Below are 23,244 nucleotides of genomic sequence, written 5' to 3'. Positions count from 1 at the left end.
TTAATAATCATAGCTAAATTAATTTATCATAAAGAAGTATGCACTTAACTACAACAAACAATAATAGTTTGAATACTTCACGATTTTAAGAATAAAATAGAAAACTAGAATAAATAATTGGTCGATTTTTTCAGTAAACTGCAGATTTTTGAAAGATTTTGCACTACACACATTTACATATATGTTGATACTATTTTGAGAGGGTTGTCGTGGTACAGTCAATTTCAGAATTGAATTTTCGTGTTAGAAATGTTTTTGTTATGATTATTCTTAACAAAACAGGTAAATAATTTAAAAATTAGGTGTATGGAACAGAAAAATGCCCAGGAAAGTAAACACAAACGTTAAAACAACAAATTAACCTAACTTTCGCCTCGGACTGTACCACTATATAGGTATTCTAGTAACGTTGTAACTGAACTTTAAACTGTTATATTTTAAAAACAGTGAAGCTAGGCTTCCTCAATTTTAGTATACTTATTTCAACTATAATAAACCCTAACATATTAATTTTTTAAAAGATTCTTAAGAAAATTTCAAAAGTTATGAGTAAAAACGTGCATTTTCCGACAAGTCCATCTAAAAGCATGTGTTAAAGTGGCCAACTTCGCGATTTTATTTCTCTAAAACGGTGAAACTAGGCTCTTTGAAATTTTAACATGTTATTTATGACACTGAAACATACCTATACAAATTTTTTCAGAAATTTCTTAAAACAATGAAATATTACAACATCCCCGTAATTTAATCGAAGTTTTTGCTAGCAGAAATAGACCCAGACTCAGTTTTTAGTAATATAGTAATTCGTAGTTAAAAAATTTTGTTAGTTCTCACAATTCCTGATTCTAAATAATTTATCACGTTAGCATAATAAAGAGTCTTCTCAGAGTAATAGGCGTAAAAGAGCCTTTTCAAACTGAATATAAGAAAGAGCCTTTAATTTTTATTTCTCCGATTTTAAGTTGGTACTACATTTATGTGTGTATGTATATAATTGATCTATAAAAATGTATACATTACTACCTTAAAATAGAAGTAAACAAATTAGTTAAAAAGGCATTGATATCTTTTTGTTAAACTCCTCGTTTTGCTCTCAAGTATAGAATAAATGTGTGGATTCGTACAGGGGTACGAGACCAACCGAGAGCTGGGTGAGGAGCAAATAAGATCTCAAAAATGTCGAAGAATAATCTTGAGCGATGATTCGTTGGGCTCAATCATACCAATCGACGCCAACACCTCAGTGCGAGTGTACCTCTGTATAAAAAGGCTTTTTCTTTTAGTTTAAGAGGACTTTATTCTGCCCGAAAATTTAAAAAGGCTCTTTCTTGACTTTTACTCTAAAAAGACTCTTTCTTGCACTCACCCGATTGTATCATTGTTAAAAATATTACGATGCTTTTCCTGCATTCAATATAAATGATTAAAGTTCCTTTATAATCTACAGCCTAAAAATATGTTTGTTACAATCATCACCCTTTAAGGTAATTCACTTTTTTTTTTGTTTTTAACAAAATACTGCGGTATTATAAAAAATGTTTAGTCTCAGAATCTTGCCGAATAAATTTCATTACTTATTCATCGAACTGTTTCATTCATTATTCTTCTTCTGGCTGTCTAAAAATAAATAAAAGTAGCACACCTTATTAAAGATTTGCAAACAATTTTAAAATATTTACAAAACTATTTTATATTGTGTTCATCAAAATCATTTACTGATTAAAATTTCAACATTAGGTAAATAGCAGTAAACGGGCGGCTTTTTTTTGTCGCAAATAGGATGTTCACAATTTTTTAGGAGTTTTAAAATACACAAATTATATTAAAATCCTTAAAAGTTATTTTAGTATTATAAAATTATAGAATTGCCTTGTATCAAAGTATCAATATTAATTTAATTTGTTTTGATGTATCCGAAAAAAAATGTTGACTACATATATATATTTTAACGAAACATAAATAAAAGAAAAGAAGACAAAATGATACATTGAATAAAAAAAAAATAAAAAAAAATATCTACCATAAAGTGGATTTGAACCCTTAAGTGCAAAAAAATCTATGTAGGGGCATAAACCTTTTCCATCTTAGCTATCCGAAGGACAGGATGTAACCCTTTCGAAGTCACATATGTTCATGGATATCCTCCGGAGCTTGTCCTACAGTTTACAGAAGTTTGGATGTGTTAAATTAATAAATTAGTGGTTAATTTTTTGAAAACATAAATGGATTTGGGAATTTTAAGAGTACGGGAGAGTTAAAACATAATGTATTGAAATCAAAATTATGTGTATATAATTAATGAGCATTTAGTTCCACGATTTAATGAAATAAGATTTATGGATAACATTGAAGCCAGAGCGAGAGCAAGTCAGTTAAATATATACATAGCATGTACTCAGTTGCAGAGTCCAAAGACTCTCAAAAAAGCAAAACTCGTGTCGTCGCTTGCTTTGGCTGTGCGTTCAGATATATACAGCTAAACAGCCGATATTTCCACTCCTCTCCTCGTAGGCGCACATTCGGTATACCCCTTCCACGCGTCTCCAAAATGTGCGCCTATATGGACATTTCCACGCGAATCCACTCTTCTCATACCCCTACCGTGCTTCTCAAATAAAAAAAAAAATGTGCGCCTGGTTCGGCCGCTTGGCCGCGGCGGGGCGCTCGAACCACTGGAAAAAAGTGGGCACACTCCGTAGCATGGCAGTCAGCAATCTCCCTACTAATCTCTGCTTCCGCAGCCATGTAACCACGGCCTTAGATTGCTGACACTGAAGTCTGAGCGGAAACGGTCAATGCTGTGTCTCTTTTTATTTGCGTTTCAATTTTCAGCACCCCGATAAGAATGTGATCCAAAGGCTAAAACCAGGGTTTGGCCAGACAAGCCTCATATCGATGCCAGGGCCTGGGCAGGCTTCAATGTTGAGTTTATCGCACGGTGTAATAAGTTTGACCGCAGGCTATGATCGGGGCCTAGCTAGGGTAAATGTTTATATGTTCAAAAACATATATCTACTGTACTAACAATACTATACCTACTACAGCAGGGGTTATGGTATGTATTTGTATATTTAACGGTTTTGGATAGAAAACAACGATTAATAATTTTAGCAAGTGATAAGAAAAAATCTTATAAGCAGATTATCGCTGCTTTATGGAAAACTGTTTAGTGATATACAATGTTAAATTTTTAAAAACTTATAAGAAAATTATGATTAAATTTTTACAAATCTAATTTTCTTTTGGTTTTACATTATTATCACTAATGCTACAAGCTTTGAAATACTGTCTTGATGAAATTGTTCTTTATTTACTCGAAAAGCAGTCTAACGCTGGTTATTTGTTTTTCTTGTATTCGTACTCGTAGTAATCAAACTAAATATATTAAGCTTGATTTTTTTTTTCATAATTTGCGCACTCTTCCAATTTTTTCTTTTAGTCATTCAACTTTCATTTAATGTACTTATAGACAGAACCACATGAACAAGCATTAACAGAAGATCAATTAATGGAAGCGTGTGTGAGTACATATACATGTGTATGTGTGTGTAAGTCACGTCTCGAGGGTCGAAGGTTATATCCCGATCAGAAAGCTTAAGAGAATAAGAGGACTTCATGTTGGGCCTACATTGGTTACCCAGTTGCAGTTACCTATGTAGGTCCAACCAGGGCAAATACATGGAGAAAGATGGCGCAGTGTAATCTGTGTAATGGGGAATTATGTGGGGCCAATTTCGGCATCCCAATTAACGTATAAAGGACAGGGTTAGAAAAATAAAAAGAAATTTGAAAACAAAATTTAATAATTAATGTGGGCAACGCATATAAGTCTAATTCGTAATGAAATTTATCAGCATAATTTATTTGCAAATCACTCTCATTATTAAATACTCCCACTTCATTGATTATTCCACGCTTTAAAATTTTATATACTCACGAACTCTTTTTAAATTTAACAACAATAAACGCTATTCTTTGTCACCCGAAGTAATTTATTAAAATAATGAAACTTGAGTAAATCTTCGTATTTAATACTTAATATGTCTGTCCCCATATATATATACCCGAACAGAATTAAATCTAATGAGGATACCTCCTTAGTTCGCGAGGACCTCTATAGGTATCCTACAGTGGACCTACTGAGGAAAGTAACGCGGCGTACAGTAGGTCCTCTTTAGGTATCCAAAATAACCGTGTACATAACCAAACTAAAAGCATTTTTCTAGTCAATAAATATATCTGTGAATTTAATAAAAGCGAGGGACAGAAATTGAGTTAATCTGTCGGAGTAAGAGAGCTGCTAGATTCAGTAAATAAATTATGATGACAATCGTTTAGTAAATGTAAAATAATCTAACCTATAAATATGAAAATTATTGATTAAATGAGATATTTTGTGTCTCAAAAGTACTTAAATTGCTTATACTTTCAATACTTGATATATACTTATATGTTAAATAACTACAATGTCAGTACTTTTGAGATGCAATATCTCAAAACTATACACAATAAGCTTAAGTATAATGTTACAAGTTTACATTTTTCGTCTCTCTGCACATTTCTGTTAAGTAATGATTATAATTGTGGCCTTAAAGTAGTCGTAATTTCTTTAATTATTGTACAGCACGTAAAAGTCATTTAAACAAGTATACATTTTTTCAACCAATCTACTTTTTATTCTATATAATAAAACACCTTTAGGTATAATAGTGTATTTCATTACAATTCTACCTCACTCTGTCATATCGAATTTATACATATATTTTAACTCTAGAGACTCTTCAAGTTTGGTTAGGTACACAGTTCTTCAGGATACCTAAAGAGGACCAACTGTACGCCTCGTTACTTTGCCTCAGTAGGTCCTCCATAGGCTATATTTAGGTATCCTCTAGAGGTCCTCTCGTTCGCCTCAATAAGATTTCTGTTCGGGTATACCTCTCCGCTCTTGAATCTTTCGATGCGTACAAGGAAAAGCTAGGTAGACGATAACTTTCTCGTCCCCAGTTAGCGCCCACACAGAGCCCCATTACAATCCTAGCTTGGTACCACCTAGACAACTCACATAGGCCCATATATCTCTATGCATAGGCCCCAGCTAATTAGGCCCTGCTTGCTAACTTTCCGATCGGGAAAGTATACCTATATACGTATTCCATCCTCAGTGCCTGGCCCTACCCTTTCGACAACCTTATTACAATACTGGCCAGGGCCTGCCCAGGCCACCTGGCCAGGGCCTGGTGTTCAGCTACGGCCGTCGACTGTCGAGTGGTCATTTCTTGTCATGCAGTACGTACCGCATACTTAGTACACAAAAATATTATGTATAGACTGGAATTGTTGGGAGTGTGGCAGTGCATGCACGAGTACAGCCAATTGGATTCGTTGATTAGCGCTCTTTTGATGAATTTTTGTGTGTGACTTATACTTTTGGTTCTGGTACTAATTCAACATCAATTCAAATGTTTTGATTCTACCTGTATCTTGTTACTCTAAGAATTCCACCGATTTTACTTCTAATCCAATAAAATCGTGAAAATTGTAAGTATCCTAAGAAGTTATTTATAGCTGGTTTCTCTTTAATGTACTTAATGAATTTGGATCATGAACTGTGAATAAATTTAAAACTACTGTTTAAGCCTCATTGATAGGCTATAAGTTAAAAACTAAACAAGAAACTTTGCTTTGTACATTGTATGAATAGAGTATTCTTTATTACCTCAAAATCTGTGTTATGTCCATTAAATGCATGAAACATCAAGTTCGATACCATGTAAAATTAAGTTGTAATTTTAAAATTATTGTTTTAACCTAAATAATGAAACGTGATTTTTAAATAGATGTTAGTTTCTGCATCAAATCACAATATTACGTGGAGTCTATTAATGAAGCAAAAATTAGTTGACACTTAAAAAAAACAATTTTAAGTGAATTTTTATTAATAAATGAAGTAGTTTGCATCTCACGATGAAACCACATACTCATAAGCAATAATTAGTCAGTTTTTAATCATATGCATAATTTTCTTAACTCCTAATTGGTACTTATTTGATATTAAATCTTCAATCACGAAAAAAAAATGATCTCTGGTATTCTTGATTATTAAGACGTGTGATTTTTATGAAATTAATACATATATATATTGACAAAGTTGCTTGATCTGCACCAGTTGAATGAGAAATTTCTTAACGCAAAACAAAGAATTTTGTACTCAAGAAAACCGTTTTCTTTACAAGTATACCAAGTGCAATAATATAACAAACTTGTTGATACAGTTGCATAAGAGTGTTGTGTGATTGCAATAGCATTAAAAAACAATACTACAGTTTACACAATGCAGTATCATTTGAGTGGGTTGCACCCACGATGATTCATTACATCTCAGATGTGTGTAATGAAGTAAACCTCGAAAAAAACGACTAGAAATCTCTACCTTAAATTATGATTAAAATGTCCAACTAGGTAAATACTTTGTTATTTATCTGATAATATTATCCACTACGAATAAGTGTGCCATAAAAGTAATACAGTACAAGTAATATAAAATGAAAGATCAGGTGATTGAAAGATGTTTTACAGTCAAAAACAGATATCTCTGCCGTATATCATGTTTAACAGGTCCAACTAGGCTTGTATTCATAAATTTTTATCCAAAACTTTTACCCATAACAAATTATTGTGTCAGATCAGTCATAAACAATAGGTAATTACAAACGAACAGAGAAAACTCTAGTAATTAGAAGCTTTTATGCAGTAAATAAGACATATGTGTCCCACATTACCTGATCGGAAAGCTTAAGGGGGCTTTATGTTGGGCCTACATTGGTTACCCAGTTACCTATGTAGGTCCAAACAGGGAAAATACATAGAGAAAGATGGCGCAGTGTAATGGGGCATTATGTGGGGCCAATGTTGGCATCCCAATTAACCTGCAAAGGACAGGGTTAGAAAAATAAAGAGAGGTATGAAAATAAAATTTAATAATTTATGTAGGCGACGCATATAAGTCTAATTCGTGATGACATTCATTAGCATAATTTACTTGCAAATTACTCTCATTATTAAATACTCCCACTTCATTGATTATTTATTAGTATTCCACGCTTCAAAATTTTATATACTCACGAACTCTTTTTAAATTTAACAACAATAAACGCTATTCTCTGTCACCCGAAGTAATTTATTAAAATAATGAAACTTGAGTAAATCTTCGTATTTAATACTTAATATGAGTAATTACTGCTTTACTTTTTAATACACACATACAATCTGCAATATACACAGTTACACAGCTGTCCCCAAATATATATATGTATACCTCTTTGCTCTCAAATCTTTCAATGCGTACATGGAAAAGCTAGGTAGAAGATAACTTTCTCGTCCCCAGTTAGCGCCCACATAGAGCCCCATTACAATCCTAGCTTGGTACCACCTAGGCAACTCACATAGGCCCCAGCTAATTAGCGTGGGAGCCCTGCTAACTTTCCGATCGGGTTATAGTTAACCAGTGCCCCCCCCCCCTGTAATGTAAAACGTTTTCTGTTAAAAATTTTACATCCATTCTTGACACTTCTCAGAACAAAAAACTTCTTATTAAAAATGTTCTTGTTTAAAATCCATGTAGTTTATTTGTTTAAATAATATGCTGTAAAAAGTTGCAAAAAATATGATGCTGACAAGTACCGTTGATTCCGTACACCATACATAATTAATTGTTGGCCCTGGAGGGTCGTTGATTCTCACTTTCTCACTTTATAATAAATGGAGAAAAATAATGGTTGAAACTGTAAAAATTTAAAAGTGACAGAAAAAGTATAATTAAATAATTATTTTTTCTAGTCGAACAACTTTTTTACCAGAGCAATAAAGTCCTGAAGCGTAATCTGTATTTTTTATCGCCACAAAAAATACAAACACATATTGTTCTACCTATTTAAAAATCTGGAACATTTAAGTGAGTACTGTAAGGGTTATTATGGAAAGCTGATCTCTCACGTAATGGATTCTTTATTTGTCGATTTTGACGCAGCTGTTTCAGTCTCGATGAATGTTGTGCGTCAGTTTCTCAACACCTAAAATTGTATACACTTGAAGCACTTGAAATTTGCTTTTCAATTAGCCCTTTTGCTACTATAGGCATGGTTAAAACATTTGTGAGCTCGAAAGACTGTTTTTTGGCAACATTGTTATATATTTGTTGGCAAGGCAGTTCGACGTTCGATGGCCCTAAAAAAGACCGGTGAGCTAAACTCTTTCTCAAATAAAATTTTCAGCAAACGTAACTGCTTGGAGACCTCAGGGTGATCTTCTCTGGCCTGCTGTTGTAGCATCAGACTGATCGGGAGGAAATTTATAACGTCTGGAGCGTTGGAGCAAGTTGTAGAGCTCTTTTCCAACGTCTCCTGGTATTACACTGGAGATGTTGGTGTCTAAAGCACCTTTTTTTTACAGACCTCAGTCATTTTGGTGATCTAAGGTGGAAGATTGGTTCGTGATGCTTGCCTGTTGGGTTATTGGAGACGGTCCCGTTTGCTCAAGTTTATTTTTCTTGTATAGCTGTTAGGTTTGCCTAGCATGGATCTCAGAGAAAATCGGTGATTCCTGGTTGAATGCTTAGATTTGATAGGGTAATATAGAGTCATCGGTCGCCGGAGTTCCCAGCTTCACGACGGACAACTCCGCTCGTGATGTCTGCCAGTGAATGACTTATTTGGTGTAATAGTGGCTGGCTTTATGTAGTTTTTTAGTCGACGAAACGTTGCCGGAAATGGTAGTAAAAATGTATTGGTTGTCAAGGTAGTTAAACATTAAAAGGCCCTTAAAAGATCCAATGAGATTGATGGTTAATTAGGGAACGTAAGTACTTATGATGTCCCTGAAAAAGGCCAGTGGTGATACTTCCAGTCATTCCTTATCATTATTGTCGATGATAGAGAGCTGGTTGCGAATAGCTTGACTCTTACCTCGGAGTCTCTGCGTACGAAGACCACGTTGAAGGGAGGTACGCCGCTGGCCAAAGTATATCTCGTCTTCGGGTCGTTCTCCGGATAACCAACCGTTTCCTGTTGGTCGGGAAAGTGGGTCTGGAAAATACCTTTTCTGTGGATGTACTATTGAGACGAACCACTGAGGAGGAAGGCCGTTGTGGCTGCTTGAACTCCTCAGGATTGTTTTTGCTAGCTTGCTTTTGTAGCAAAATCTGCTCTGGTAGCATCAGATCGGTTGGAAGAACGATCATTAAACCCCTAATTATTTGGGCAGATTGTGCTCTGAATGGACCTCTCCTAGTAAAAACGTTGGTATTTAGAACGCGTTTTATTCATGGCACTCGTTAATCTTGGTAGTTTAAGATGAAATTTTACGTAAGTTGCTTGTCCAGTGAAGAAGAGTTTTGTTGGTAGCCGGGATACCCAGCTGCACGACGAGCAACTGTATTAGTGATTCACTGACGGTGAACGACTAAGGTATTCATCAATCCACTCAAGGATATTATAACGAGACTGACTTATTTCCGTAGTAGGTAGCTGCGATGTAACTTCTACGCCACCTAGCGGATCCTACTAAGCTAAAGTGAAAAGCTAACGTATTTTCGCAAAACCTTGAGCTTATTTATTGCTACTGTTATTAATTTTTTCAAGATAAAAACTATACTAAAACCATCTAGGAAGTGTCAAGAATCAGTACGTAAAATTTTAGCAACATCGGTTGAGCAGTTTCTGTGGTTAGCGATTACAATGGTTTTTGTGACTTTGCTTGATGTATTACTAAGATTGTCAAACTGGGCCTTTTCCCTTTGTTTTGTATCTAATAATATGTTCCACTACTATTTATTGTCTAAGGACAGCAATAAGTTATCAGATAAAAATAACGAGCTTTTAGGTAATTGAAAGCTTTTTTGCAGTAAAAAGGCCGTATCTTTGATCTGCGTTATAATTTATAGGTCTGTCTAAGCTTATATTATCTTAGTTTTTCATCTTATTATAATATCGTATTGAAACAGTTATAAACGATGTATTATTTCAATTGAACGGAAATAAATTTATCAAGTAAAAGCTTTTCTGCAGTAAAAAACGTATCTCCGCCCTATGTCATAATTGATATGTCAAGCTGGACTTATTTACTTTGTTTTTAATCTAATAATATTGTCTTTTACCAATAAATGTGTCATAACAGCAATCAACAAAAAATACTGTAGTGTAAACAACGAGAAATCGGGCAATTTAAAGCTTTTCTAGGGTGAAAAGTTCATTCCTTTGCCGTAAATTATTAGTGATATGTGCAACTTGGCGGGTTTTTCGCTTTTTCTGTAATGATATTATTCGCAATTAATAATTGTGTCAGAACAGCAATTAACAATGAAGTATTATTAATTAACGACAGTAAGTTGGATAATTTAATAATTTTTCACAGTGTAAAACTCATGTGTCTGCCCTACGTTATAACTGATAAAATGAACTAGGCTTTTTCTCTGGACTATGTATCTTATAAAATGTTTTACCACTCATTATTGTGTAAGAACAGCAATAAATAAGAAATTTTTAAAAACAAACAATGATCATTATGGTAATTAAAAACTTTTCTACAGTGAAAGAGCCATATTTCTGCCCTACGTTATGATAAATAGGACCAAGGCTTGAGTGTTGAGAAAGTGTGCAAAAGCTTTTTAACCGTAAAAGAGCCATCTTGCTGCTCTACGTTATGACTCATAGATCAGATTGATAATGTATTTTTGTTTTTGCCGTGAAACATCTTATGGCGGGCAGTGAACAGCCGCATGAGGAGAAATATGCAACGAAAAGTCTGGTCTGCTTCTCCGTTGCTGTTCACCTACACTACTGGGAACTCCTTTCTCTCTCTCTCTCTCTCTCTCTCTCTCTCTCTCTCTCTGTGTGTGTGTATGCGCGCGCGTGATGAAAGTGACTTTTGCGGACTTCACGTGCTTTTAGGTTATATACTAATATCATGGTGAAATTATTCGAGCGTCCGCATAATTCCTATGATTCATGAACACACACACACACACACACACACACACACACACACACATATATTGTATAGTAATCTCGGTGACATTCCACACAACCCCCTACTGACCCTTATTTACCACCCGTTGCCGCCACTGCCCCTCACAAAATAAGGTAAAAACCTCTTATTTCCTCCCTTAATTTGATACATCGCAGTTTTTCTCAACACCCTCCACAGACCCCCAATATCCAAAACGTTTTCTCTATCGATTTTAACATAAATTTTTTTTTATTTTTGCTCCACGAGATTTGCGCGATAATTTGTCGCTAATTTGTCGCTGAAAGATCAGCCTATTGCTGATTATCTTGCCGATCTTGAAACGAGCGAAAACGCGATTTCTTCCGATTGGTATATCAAGCTAGCCGGCCACATGTGCGTATCTCCAAGTAATCTTAACTTTATGTAAAACTAACTTTTACTTGCATAAAAGTAATACTTTTGATCCAATGTAAAAGTTAGGTAGGCACTTTATCGAAAAGAGAGATTATAATTGTCGCAAAATTAACAATAGTTATAATATAGATAATCTTCAGCTTGCTTATATATTTATATATTTTAAAATTTTAATGTGATTTGAGCACTGACAGGTATTACCATTAAGCTCGGCAGGATCAAAGCTTTTCTCACTATTAACTTTTAGTTTCTACGGAATTAATCCCATATTCTAGGATTAACTTAAAGTATTCGTTCAGCTGAAGAACGAATTTTACATTCTTCTTCATTATATGGATATGTCAGACAAAATATAACTTTCAGCACCGGGAATACATCACCACTGCCTTTTATTTTATGCATATAGAAATTTATGGCTGAATCATATTTTTCAGACTTTTTCAGATTCTGATGGAGGAAGTATCGTAAATACGTGTTAATTAACGTTATTAGGTGGTTTATTATAAAAATTTAATACAATGGCTCAAAATTATGAAAACAAAGCCGATGAGAAGCTGTGGGGAAGCGAGAGGTGGCGTAAGGGAGTAAGATTGGGTGACGATTGAAATAGAGTAATGTAATTTTGTTGGGTTGGGCGGTGGGAGTGAGAGTTAGCGGGAAAAAGTAAATTGCAACTTAACCCTAAAAACTATAAAATATGGGAAGATATATCTTTCCATGTGATAAAGTGATTTTGGAGGGGCATGCAACCCTTCTCCACACTGCCAGTCAAATTTTTTTCTCTCACCTCTCCCCCCCCCATCCCCCAGTAAGGAAATATTTGCTCTACTTCTTAACTATTTTATCAAAAGAAAATTTTGAGGAGTTAAAGGCAATCCCCCCTCAGACCCCCCTTGCAATTTTTTGCACCCCCTCGCTACCCCATCCAATTGTATCATAATCGTGTCAACTAATAAGGCCGAATTCGAATGTCTTGATATAGGGATTTTGGAGTCTTGCAACACCTTACCCCTTTACTTTTTTCTAATTTTTTGATAACTAAATTAATTTACATTTTATAGAAAAAACAACTTGATAATTTTATCATATTTTATGGTTAGTAATTCAACCAATTCGGTGGTAACTGGAAAAATAAACGCAGAAAACAAAATTTTTCCTAAAAATTTACTGTTCAATCTTTGTTAAAGTATCCATCAAAATAAGTTTGCAAGTGTATGTCTCCTAATTTATATTTACTTTAAAAAATATTTCTACTGCATTAAATTTTCTAGGTTATAACATGAAAAATCTATATGAATACAAAATTTTATCAAATTTTTTCTTTACCTTGAGGTTTTGCTATAACGGGTTGGATTAATTTTTTCAAAATCTTTAATACGTTTGTCAATTGTATTGATAAAAACAAATATCATAACGATACATTATACTAAAACAAAAAACACTATACGATTATATTAAGTATTCAAACGGTGGTCCTCGCCAGTAGCTCTACGTACCACGAGTAGAAAAAAATCTACTGTCTAACTACACTGTCTTCAACCTACACAGTGCATAATGTACACTGAAAAAAATATGATTTATAAACGTTTACGAAACTGAAGAGCTCAACTTTAAGTTTATTTTCATAATACAAATTTTAAAACTTTTATATTATTGCTTTGAAGGCTGTCGAAACAACATTCAAAAAGAATAATATTCGGAGATCTAATATCAAATAATTTTTAATAAAAAAATATGTACATAAAAACGAAAACTAAAGAGCTCAACTTCAAGTTGTTTTCATAATATAATTTTTAAAACTTTTTTATTAATACCAACAATGCCGTTGAAACAAAATTCAAGAAAATAAGTTCAAAGAGAGAAATGTTTAACATCAAATGATTTAAAATAAAAAAAAAAATTTAAGAGAATTGTGATGTTACACATCAGAGTAAAATTTTTTTTCAGAGAATCTAATATCGTTCGTATAAATATTAAAATATTTATAATTTGTGTTACACCGACATAAGCAAAAATTAAGATAATTGTATCTATGATTCTTATACGATAATTTTTTGGCTATCTACATGATAAAGTGACATGATTTTAAAAATTTCTATCTATGAAAATTGATTGATTTACTGTATGATTTAATCAATATTAAAATTTTTTTTCCAAACTGTATTTTAATGGCAATAAAAAAGCGTTACCTACATTTAAAGTTATTTTTGCTTCATACTTGTATTTTTGCTTTTTGACTTTGTATCCAATCTTCTTCAATTGCATGTAAATCTTAAAATTTATCTTTGAATAATTATTGAAATACATGTTAATATGTTAATCTTTAAAAATATATATTTAAATCGGATCTGCAACAGATTTGAGAATTTCAGTGGGGGGTTGGCACGCAGAGCGTAACTCAGTTCACTACTATATATAGAGGGGTATTGAGGACTTCTGTGTGTGTATGCGCGTGCGTGTATAATATATATAGGCTTCGCTCCCCTGTGCAATTTGTCCACCAACCCCCCAAAAAATGTTGAAAACTTGAAAATTCAATAGCTACATATGATTTTAATTTAATATCTACAAAATGATGGAGTTGTTGGATAAATAATTAATTGTTACACAGTTTGTTTACTTTTCTTAATGATGTTTCTAATAAACCAATATACTTAAAATACACATACAACATTTAGTTTCGTATCACTATATTTTATTATACGATAAATACAACTAATATTTGGAATTAAAGTATTCAGAGATGGAAACTTTGTTATTCAGGCTTTTTTGTAAAAGAAAGATAAACAAATATGTATAATCGTGTGAATTGAAATATTTATTCACCGATATTTAATATTATTATTAGATAGCAGTGATACGGTATTTGGCACCAAAAATGAAAGTATCAAATTTTTATGATTATGAAATCGCCGTTTTAAAATATACGACGATTTTTGTAATCATAAAATTTCTAGTACGAAATTAAAAGCTGTCCTGTTCGTCACTTTTGTAAAATTAATTTTTCTACCAAAATTCAAGATTTTGTAGATAAATGTCAAAGTTATAATATGCATGAAAAATTTTATAATGTGAGCATTTTAATTTTTTTGGACGTAAGAACTGAGAAGTACAGTGTCTTAATAAACTTCGACAAACAAATAATAAAATTGTTAACGGTTCAAAAAAATTTTGCCATACAATGTTTTCAATGTTTGCTTAGTTCTTTAAATCATTTTGTATAAATATATTCTCAGGATTTTTACATCTTGACATGAATACATATAGTTGACCATCAGAAAATAAAGTTTTTTTGTAGTAAAATCATAATCTATCAAAACTATGAACTAGTGATTCACTGATTGTCGTGGAAAAAGCTAGGACTATTCACTACCTTTATATTTTGCATAATCTATGCTATAACAAGTATAATCTTTTCCTATAATAAAATTAAAAATTTTATCATTTACAATGTACGAAAGTTCGTTATGAGCAGTTAGAATTACTTTGTTGAGGCAGCTATTTATACCATCTCCATAAATTTGTTTACAAACATCATCAGTTTTCCATCCCTGTGGAATATCGAAAGGTTTTGTTGTTTATTTCCAATCTCTATTAACAATAATAAAACTTGACAGTTTCACTAATTATTGTACTTTTACACTCATGCTTTATCCCTGGAAGTATTTGTCTCAAATCGCCTCCTCATGAAAACAGTTTTTCACTAAATAGAATATTATTATCACATGCATCTTTTATCCAATATTTCCAAAACTTTTTTAGAGATCATTGAAGCTTCGTCCTAAATAATTACATTTACTTCTAGTAATTTTTGTTTATTAGCTTTGTATTCTAAGAAAGAACTTTTAATGTTATTTAAATCTAATAATAATCAAAATGTTTTATGACTTTTCATTCTCTAGGTAATTAAATTGGAGCAGTTCCTGTCTAAGTCATAGATGTAACCTTTTTTTTTAAACAAAAAATAAAAAATAAATGTTTTGTATGAAAATGTTGTTACAGAACCTCCTGGACCATTAATAAAATATAATTTTGTATCACTGTGAATAATTCCATTAAAAATTGTTTTTTGATTTCTATCTAGGTTAACAAGTAAATCCTTACAATTTGTAACTAAATCAATTACAGTTTTATTGTCCTCAATATTTTAAGATTTTACTGTTTCATTTTGTTCTGGTAATCCATAATCTTTACATAATGCTCTTTCAAATTTGAAGATTTTATTTAAATGTAATGAATCATTTTTTTGTTTATCGTCTTTTCAATCTTTGATAAAAATTTTTGGAGTCATTCCAAAATAGACTTACCACAAACGTCTTCAGATATTAAAAACCATGCGAAAATTTTTCTCAGTTGATATGGCAGCATAACGTTACAAGACAATCAAGTCTTGAACTTATTTTTTTTTTTTTTTTTTTTTTTAATTCGGGTTACCGTGACAGCCTACTAGCCCAGTCGCTGGGGCCACCCACTCACCACCTATGTGTGGGGGTGTATTGTCACACCCATTTACCCCAAATCTTCTCTTTAACTGATACCATACAAATCATACCATGGGCACAGTGGAAGTATCTCCGGTGTAACACACCTTGTCAGTTAAGCTGACACTCTCTGCACCGGGGGAAGTGCATCGGGTCAACTCGCCACTGTGTAGCCTGGGTCCGAAGCATCGGATCCAGGCTAATTAGCATCCCCGGAGAAGCCCCATGTTTCAGAGGCCACTCCTCGCCGGTAAGGCCGGCGATCCCTGCCTGGCATCGGGCCCGCTAATCCCTACCTATTAGGCCCTAACACTGTTTCGCATTCACCCAGGCCCTAAGACCTGTGGAGCAAGGAAAAAACCCTGGAATTACTCTGAAAAAAAAATTCAATGGAAAAACCCACCCCGAAACAGCCGGGGTTACATAGGAACTTTTTCCGGTGAAAACAGTTTTTAAAAAAATCTGCACTCACCGGAAATCGAACCCACGACCTCTAGAGAACAGCGTTGTATCAGTAGCAAGCACGCTTACCACTGAGCCAACGCCGATCCTTAAGTCTTGAACTTATTATTGTGTCCAAGTTGAAAATGAATCATTATAAATTAACTACAAGAATTAAGATTAAAAATTGATTCTCTAAAATAAAAGAGCCATATCTCTGCCCTACATTATGATTGATAGGTCCAACTAGGCTTTATTTGTGTTTTGCACAATTATATTATTTTTTAATTTTTTTAGAACGAAGTTCTTTATGTCGCGTTACTCGGGGGGCTGGAATTTTAAAACCGACAGATTTTTTTTTTTTTTTAAACGAAAGTGGTTTACCCAGAGTCTCTTCCTCCCAAGTTTCCCCCCTTACCCGGTCCCCCTCACCAACTGTTCTCTGTACACTTTCCCTCTCCCCACTTTATATGTATATCTACCGACCGTGCCGTGTTACTCTTCTGCACACCTTTGCCCACCATTCCCCCTCACACTCCCAAGCAATTTTAATTTTTAAACAAATTTTAATTTTATTTTTCCACAATAATTTTTATTTCACTTTGAATTTTTTTCTTTTACAATTTAAAAAAAAAAAAAAAAAAAAAACATTTTCCAATTAAGAGATTTAAACCCTCGACCTCCTGCATGAGAGTCCATTACCTTACCCACTCTGCTACGAGCGCTGCCGGCTATAGGAAATCGGTTTCTTGTACTAATGGTGTAGTTCGTAACCATAATTTTCCATTTTTATATGCATTTACTGATAATACATTCAATTCATGATAAATTATGTATTTGTTTTCTAAATAATACATCTAAAAAAAAATAAACATGTAGAATAGAGTTAAAGAACGTATCACTGGTTTTTAAAGGCGATTATTTCGAATTCGACAAACAAATTATGGTACAATATCACATAATTACATAAATAAAGTAATTCATTAAATCAATCATGAATGAATTATTATTAAGATCATTATATAAATATATTTCGAGTTTCATATCATTTTAATGGTTTTTAAGGGCACTTATTGTGAATTTGATAAACAAATAATGGCACAATGTCATTGAGTAATTATATAAAAATAAAACAAAAATTGTATTAATGGGCTATAAAATCGCAAAAAAATAAGTGAAAAAAAAATTTTTTTTAAAAATTAACGAAATGAAAATGAAAATAAAATGAAATAAAATTACAAAAGACATGAATAAATACAATGGAATGAGAAAAAATGGAATGAAAAAGGAAATAAAAAAAATAATTAAATATAAAAACAATAAAAGAAATTCAATAAAGGAAATACAAAAAAATGAAAAAAAATGTAACAAAATGAAATATAAAAAAAAATAAAACGAGAAATGAAAAAAAAATAAATAAAACAAGAAACAAAGAAAAAAATAAAACAAGGAATTAAAAAAAAAAACAAAAAAATGAAAAAATTATAAAGGAAATTAAAACGACAAACCAGGGGGTATTACTGGGTCATGGGACCTACGGTAAGAACGAAGTTCTTTAAACATGAGATGAGTATAGACACAATTTCTCAGGTAACAAGGGGGTCGCCAGACCCACAGGAAGAACGAAGCTCTGTAAACGTTAGTACTGCATTCATGTTGTTTACTAAAACAAAAACTTGAAAAACGAGTGAAAAAAAAAAAAAAAAAATAGTTTACTACTCACGATGGTTGAACTTCGTGAGAACATCGTGCATAAATAGACAATACACAAATACATAAATACAGTATCAGAACAGCAATTCATAACAAACTATCATAAATCAACAACAAATGGTCAGGTAACCAATAGCTTTTCTACAGCGAGAGAGCCATGTCTCTGTCTTGCGTTATGATTAAAAGATCAAACTAGGCTTTTATCCTTTATTTCTTTGTCCAAGATCTTAATCCACAATGAATTATCAAGTCAGAACAGTGATAAACAATAGATAACTATAACTAAACGAAAAAAAGTTAGTTAATTAAAAGCTTTTTTTGCAGTAAAAAAGGTGTATCTCCACCAGTCATCATGATTCATAGGTCAAACTGGGATTTTTTCTGTATCGAATAATATTTTTTACTACGTATTGTGTCAGAACAGCAATGAATAATAAATTAATATGAATGAATACCAGCAAGTTGCGTGATCGGGAGCTTTTCTTTTGTAAGAAGGACATATCTCTTTCCTACGTTGAAATCTCTAACCAGGCTTCTTTGCTTTCTTTATCACTCAAAATTAGTGGCTTGAATTATTTGTTTTTTTTTGAGCAGCCATGAACAATCAATTACTATAATAAAGAACAAAGAATTCGGTAATCGAAAGCTTTGCTGCAGTGAAAGAGTCACATCTTTTTCTGAGTTATGATAAAGAAGTAACTGGACTTATTTTCTTTGTTTTTATTAAGTACAAGCACTTAGTACTAATTATTCTATTAGGGCATTCATGAAAATTGAATTTTTATCATTGGAAAATTAGAAAATCGAAAACTTTTCTGCAGTCAAAGAGACACATCGTCGTCCTTCATTATGATGAGTGAGTCTAAGTAAGCTTACTTGCCTTTTTTATTGCGCTTTGATACCTATTACTAGTTGTTGGATCAAATCATAGGCAATTAATGAATTATTATCCATAATTAATGGAAAATTATAAAATACAATGCTTTTTTTTAGTAAAAAGGACATATCTCTACCCTACGTTATCATTAATAAGTATTATCGAAATTACTTTTTTGTCGTTTATTAAATTATCACTTTTGCTAACAACCGTTGTGTTGTAGTACCTTTAAACAATAGATTATAATAAATAAGTACGCGAAATTGCGTCATCGAGAACTTCGATATAATAGAAGACACATATGTATGCCCTACGCTTATGTGCACCACTCTTTGAGTATCAAGTTAAAGCATCTGTAAACTATAAATTATTATAAATAAACACATAAAAAATTACTAAATCGTAAAATTTTATTTGCTGAGAAAGCTTTTTTTTTCTTAGAATAGGTTACGAGGTCTACTTAGGCTTAGTTGCTTTGTTTTTTCTGTGACATGAATGCCTTCACTAAATTTTTGTTGTATAAACGATAGATTTACATAAATAAACAAACAATAGTTGACAAATCACAAAATTCTTATGTATTTAAGTTTTTCTCAGTTATAACATTATTAATTATAGTATAAGTCCAAATAGTAAACATACAATAAATCATTGCAATGAGCTTTGAAACACATTTTTTGAAACACATGACTATGATACGGCTCTTATCACTGCAAAAAAGCTTTGAGTTACTAAATTTCTAGCTTTTTATTTATAATAATCTATCATTTTATGCTGTTCTAAAACATTGATTATTAGCGAACAATATTATTGTTAGAATATAAATAAATTTGTATTAGATATATAAGTAGTGACAACTGTTATGCGGCATGGGCTTTGTGAGTGCAAAATTATGTGTGTGTGTGCTTTGTAGTTTGTACAGTGATGCAGTAGGATTAGACGGAACATAGCTGTGTTGCTTCAGTGGCTCGAGATAATCAACTACTACAGGTTCAAGTGAAGGTGTTAATGTAACACTTATGAAATTAAAAGACAGTGTCAATCCTACACTAATTAAGAATTGAAGAAAAAGTTTTGTGAAAATAACAAAAAAAAGTACTAATTGTGAAAAAAATTTTAGAAGATTCGAAGAAAAAAAAACCAAAATAGCGAATGAAGTGAAAATTTTGGGGTTTGATGAAAAAGATTGTGAATGTTGAAAAAAAAAAAAATCACGATGATTCTAAAACTAAAAAAATGCGATGTAGTAGGAACGAAAGCCATGACAAGCACGGATGAAGAAGAAAAGTGGATCGAAACGGAGTTAAAGGCGATCAATGTAATTTATAGTGAAATTTTAAATGGTCAGTTACAGTTTGTGAAAGACAAAAAAATTGTGCACAAAGTAATAAAAAAATCCGATGAAATGTATTTAAATAAGTCTACTGCACTACAAATTTGTGTAAAAAACAAGTTGGGAAAATTGAAGTTAAAAGACTTAAGAAATTCAAGTGCATTTTTTACTGAGTTTAAAGTATTCATTAATAATATTTAAAAAAGCTGATACAAATGTGACTGAAAAAGAAAAATTAAGCTACAGAATAAAAATGCTTTTAAATTATTAAGTTATTTTGGTCATTTAATTGACGTTTTGAAAGAATCTGATCGAACAGTTGAGTATGTGAAAAGTGAAATAAAAGAGTTCGAATTAAAAGAAGAGGAAGATAAAAGCAAAAACAGCTCAAGTACTTTTAAAACTGGAAGAAAAAAGATAGAGCATATTTCAAGTGCGAAAAATATGGACACTTCAAGGCACAATGTACTAGAACAAGGCAAAGCGATAATTCAGGGGAAAAAAGTTGTGCGCAGCAGCAACGAAGTGGGCGATAACAACAACAGCAGTGGCAAGATCGCGTTGGCTGAGGCTAAGGTCATGGAGCTGGTAGAGGCTCCAGTCAACATCGCCGAGGAGGCGGTTGGCAGCAAAATAATCAAGGGCATCAAAATGGAGACGGTAACGTAAGTAGTTTAAATGCGTAATAAGAGAAAAGACCTCATAAGCCGCGTGTTACAGCAAACAGCTGTGCTAGTAAGGTTGAATGGTTACTTTATAGCGATTGCCCAGATCATGTTATAAATGGTAATATTTTTATGAATCTGTTGAATTGAAAAAACCTATAAATATATAAATAGATGATAGTCGTTCTTTAAAAGCAGAAAAAATTGGTAATGTTAGGCACAAGTTTATTATTTATGGTCAAAGTAAAATGAATATAGTAAATAAAGTTTTTTTCGTTAAAGATGTAGATAAAAATTCAATAAGTTACGGTAAAATAACAAAAGCAAGTAAAATTGTTTTAGTAGGAAACATCTCAAAGATTTTTGATCAAAATGAAAATTTAATTGCGTTGGCTATTAGTAATAATGATATTCATTATATGACAAGGGACATTACGTATAGTGAGTCAAATTTAATGACAAAAAATAAGTTAACAGAAAAGGAAAAATTGCATAAAACACTAGGTCACATGAGTTTTAAAAATTTGAAAACAATGTGTAATCAATAAATGCTGAATGGTTTTCCCAGGAAATTAAAAATTGATTATTTAAAACGTAGATTTTGTTTGGGAAATAAAATGCATAATTTACCACTTAATAATGACAGATCAAGGGCCAAAGAAACTTTAGAAATTGTATATACCGATTGAAATGGACCTCATAGTACTACTGGTTTGAATGGCGAAAAATAACTTTTTGAGTTTTATCGATTATTACAGTAAAGTAGCTAAATCGTATTGTATTAAATAAAAATGTCAAGTATACAACTGTTTTGTTGGCTATGTAAATTTAATTGAAAGTAAGACAGGAAGAAAAAATAAAAAGACGAAGATGTGATGATGAAAAAGAATATAGAAATAAGGATAAAAGTAATTTTGCAAGCGAGAAAGGTATATCTATTTAACCGTGTCCACCTTACGTACATGAATTGAATGAAACGGCAGAAAAATATAACAAGGATATTATGAATAAGTCTAGATGTTTATCAAAAGAATCAAGGGTTCATCATAGATTTTGGCCAGAAAGAGATCAAACAGCAGCTTATTTGAAAAATAGAATTATCACTTATACTGTTAAAAAGAATGAAACACCTTCTCAAATTATGTTTGAGAAAACACCTTGTACAAAAAAATTAAAAATTCATGGAAGTAGAGTTTTTGTAAAAATACCAGAGGAAAAAAAAATTTCAAAATAGGACAAAAAAGCAGATTAAAAAGTTTTGTTAGGCTATGAAAATGTTAGTTATAGAGTTCTGATAAATAATAAAACAGAAGTTGCAAGATAAGTTGATATTATCGAAGATGGCACAAATTGTATTGGTTAAGGATCAGAAAATGACATAGTAAAAATTAGTTTAAATTAAAACGGTGTTGAAAACAAACATGGTGATTTAAATACAGATGGCAATAATGAAATCGAAAATTTTAATTTAAGACGGTTAACTAGGGAAAGAAAAAAGCCTGATAGATACAAAGATTAAAATTTTGAACATCGTAATTGTATTTATGTAAATTATACAAATGCTGAGACGCCTGTTTTTATTACATTGCGATGAAAAGTGATGAATCAAAATATTGGAAAAATTTAACGGATAGGGAAATAGAATGTTTAAACAAGAATAAAACTTGGATTTCTGTAAGTAAATCAAATGGTAAAAAAACTTAAGGTATGAAATGGATTTATACTAAAAAGGCTAATGATATTTTTAAGGCTAGATTAGTTGTTAGAGGTTACCAGCAAAATGATTTAATTGATGATATTTTTTTACAAATTGCAACAACACAATTTTTTTAAATGTTACTTTCTTATTGTTTTAAAAATAACTAAATTATTGAACAGATGGATGTCGAAACAGCGTTTTTGAATGAAAAAGTAAAATTTAAAGTAAATGTAAAACAGCCACAAGGCTTTGATGATAGCTCTGTTAAGGTATTAAAATGAGATAAAGCGTTGTATAACTTAGGATAAAGCCCAAGAGCTTGGTATGAGTGTTTTGATACTTGTTTGAAAAGTTTAAATTTTAAAAGAAGCGAAAACGATTGTTGTTTATATGTCTTAAATGACAAAAATTAATGTATAATTAATTCTTTTTGTTGATGACTTATTAATTTTCTGTAAAAATAAAGAAAAATTGAATTTTGTTAAAAGATTATTGTGTAAAAAGTTTCAAATGTAAGATTTAGGTAGAATAAGTACTTATTTAAGTCTTAGCATTAATTATTACTATAAAAATGAAAAAATGATACTTAATCAGAAAAAATATACTGAAACATTAGCAAA

At 31.9% G+C, this 23,244-nt stretch overlaps 1 protein-coding gene across 1 annotated transcript in view; it reads left to right on the top strand.

Annotated features, from left to right (window-relative positions):
- The first annotated feature begins 5,286 nt into the window (after positions 1-5,286).
- SkpA (S-phase kinase associated protein 1 SKP1-related A) overlaps positions 5,287-23,244 on the top strand; it is a 77,079-nt gene continuing 59,121 nt past the window's right edge. The window contains exon 1 of the mRNA XM_014364136.3: positions 5,287-5,538. The gene's annotated coding sequence lies outside the window, so the exon portion shown is untranslated. The remainder of the gene's footprint in view (positions 5,539-23,244) is intronic.

This window comes from Copidosoma floridanum, unplaced genomic scaffold (assembly GCF_036245765.1).
Source record: "Copidosoma floridanum isolate Cflo_tuat_1 unplaced genomic scaffold, Cflo_Japanese_pri ptg000011l, whole genome shotgun sequence".
In the NCBI taxonomy this organism is placed as follows: Eukaryota; Metazoa; Arthropoda; class Insecta; order Hymenoptera; family Encyrtidae; genus Copidosoma; species Copidosoma floridanum.
The sequence above is the reverse complement of the archived record's forward strand: the minus strand, read 5'-3'. Positions and strand labels throughout refer to the sequence as shown.